This window comes from Sminthopsis crassicaudata, chromosome 3 (assembly GCF_048593235.1).
Source record: "Sminthopsis crassicaudata isolate SCR6 chromosome 3, ASM4859323v1, whole genome shotgun sequence".
NCBI lineage: Eukaryota > Metazoa > Chordata > Mammalia > Dasyuromorphia > Dasyuridae > Sminthopsis > Sminthopsis crassicaudata.
This window is the reverse complement of record NC_133619.1, coordinates 274,325,551-274,328,413: the sequence shown is the minus strand read 5'-3', so window position 1 is coordinate 274,328,413 and position 2,863 is coordinate 274,325,551.

The window sequence follows — 2,863 nt, the reverse complement described above, 5'->3', positions numbered from 1 at the left end:
AGATGAGAGGCATGGGCTAGATGATGATTCAGTTACATGTATATGAAATTAGTTGAATGGTGAGGTCCCTCAAGACACAGTTAGATGATAATATAGAAATAATTCTCTATAAGGTGTTTCAGGGATCAGTACCTGGTACTGTAGGCTTTAACATTTTTTATCCATGAGTTTAAATAAAAGAATAAATAACATTGATGACAGGGTCAGGATCCAAAAGACTTTGAATGGTGAGAATGCTAAACTGAATCTAATAAGATGAATTTAATCGAAATAAATTTGAAACCTTATTGTTAAGTTTTAAAAAAATTTTTCTAAGTACAAAACAGGGAAAAAGCTACCAAATTGGAGTTCATGTGAAAAAAAAAAATCCCAGATTTTTAGTCAATTTCTAGCTCAGTAGAGGTCAGCAATGTGTTATGGTAGTCAAAAGAGCAAATGTAACCTTAGGTTGCACACACATCCAAGGTTATTGAGATGAGAATACCTTAGAACTCTGCCCTGGTCTAGCATATATCCAGATTAATATGTCCAAATTTGGATGTCACATTTTAGGAAGCACATTGATAAATTAGAAAGAATTAAGAAGATAGTAAAAGGCTTGGAGATCAAGTTATATGGAAATTGGTTAAAGGAACTGGAGATATTTAATACAAAAAAGAAAAAAGAGAGACATGGCATAAAACTAGTTGAATATAATTGTGGAAATGAGAATAAACTTGTCTTGCCTGACCCAGAGAGCAGAACTAGTAGCAATGTGTAGAAGTTGTGAAAAGGCAAATTAAAGCTTGATCTGAGCTTGATCACCAGGAACTAGAGCAGCCCTAAAGTGGAATGGCCTTTAAAGTCATTGGATTCGCCTTCAATAAAAATCTTCAAATAAGTCTGGTTGGCTGCTTATCAAGTATGTTGCTTAACCTTTTTTTTGTATCATGACAATCTAATGAAGCTTATTTTTCCCATAATAATGTTCTTAAATGCAAAGGTTGAAATACATAGAACTGCAAAGAAAATTGGTTGTTTTACTCTGATGTTTGTATCTCTATTGAATAGTTAAAGGTTTTAACTTTCCCCATTTCATCTTTGAGAGGAACTGCAAAAATACTGAGCCAGAAGAGAAATATAATCCCAGTCCCAAAAGTCATTAGTATGGAATTCTCTCCTTATTGGTGGAGAACAATGTCCTGTACTTGTGTGAGGGGCAGAGTAGAGTAAAGTTGTCAAGACCAAGAGAGCAAAGAGTTGATTGGGGTTTTCTTCAAACTTTGAATCATTTCCAGTCACTTCAAGCTTCTGGCTAATAGCTTTGAGAGAGAAGATAGAAGAGCCCATCCCCACTTCATATTGCTGAAGGAAAGATTCTGAAAAGAAGACAACATGAGAAGAGCTAGCACTCTCCATCAAGTCCCGATCTCCACTTTGCTACACTAATGATTGTGGGAAGTTTTCACTTGGGTGTGAAATAAGATTCTCTCTCTTGGTTGCCTTCAATTACTTAATTCCCAATCAGAGAACTTCTTCATTCTATATTATTTACATACACATTCTGTGGTGTCTATTTTGCTACAATTTGGGAAAATGGGTTTCTTTGCTATTCATGATGTAAATTCATTAGAGAACTGGCTTTTGGTGGGAAAGGGGTCAAGGCTTAGAAACAGAGCATTGAGCTCTCCTTTCAATAATAATGACACTTATCAAAGTTAGATGGAACCCAGTCATATTCTCCTAGACATATTTAGGGAAGCAGATAGATAACTAGTCAAGTGCCTCCTCTTTCTGAGGAGAGCAAAGTAGAAGCCTCTGGCCCCAATTTCTCTTTTTTGGCAGGAATGAAAGCCTTGCTTGAAGAAAGGTGATAGAAGAAGAGGCTAGAAATGTCTGTTCTATCTCCTTTTGAACCACACAATAACAACAATCCCCACCCCATGCTACATGTGGAGGAGAAGGCCTTGTAAGAAAAAAAAAAAAAAAAAAGTAAAAAAACCCTATTAATCCTGTTCCAGTCCTGAAATTTTGTGATTTTCTGAAATATTTGGGAGTTCCTAAATCTATAATGAGGATTGCAATAAAAATATGACAGAAGTAGGAAGAGCTAAGTGGATGGAAAAGGAAATTTAGTGTTCATGGTTGGATGGGATCAATAGTAAAAAAATAAATTCATTTGCATATGTAGTGTAATGAGACTCAAAATACCAATGGATTTCTTCATATACTGGATAAAGTCATAATGAAATTTATATGGAAAGGCAAATGAGCAAAAATATAAAGAAGATATACAATAGGAAAACATGATGAAGATTGATGTACATTCTTTGCAATTAAAACTGATGGTGGGGAAATATTTTTTAAAAATTGACGGAACAATAGAATGCTCAATATCTCACCAAATTATTCAAAAATGTTAATTGATAAGTCTAAAGCCAATAAAAACTAGAAGTATTTACTACTTGATGAATGAACTTGTTAAAAAGTTGTTAGCAATATGGTAAGAAAGACATTTTATACTATACAGTTGGATGATCGATATAGAAATTAAAAATGAATTATTATCAAGATTAGAACATAGAATAAATATTAAATTTTTAAGGAATACTTTTTATCCATTAAGCAATGAAAGAAATGATTAAGACAAGGAGGATGCATTCTATTACATAATTTTTTTCATGCTAAACAACAAAATCCTATGTAATCAAAAGAAAAGAAAAATAACAGATTTGGTATGTTTACAGTATATATAATAGATTAAAATTATATCTAAACAGTAAATAACATAACAAAGAAGATAATGATGAATTCGATATAGAAGAGAACCCTGTGCTCTCCAAAAAGCAAATGAGAATCTGTCAATCTTAAAGGTATTGAAATA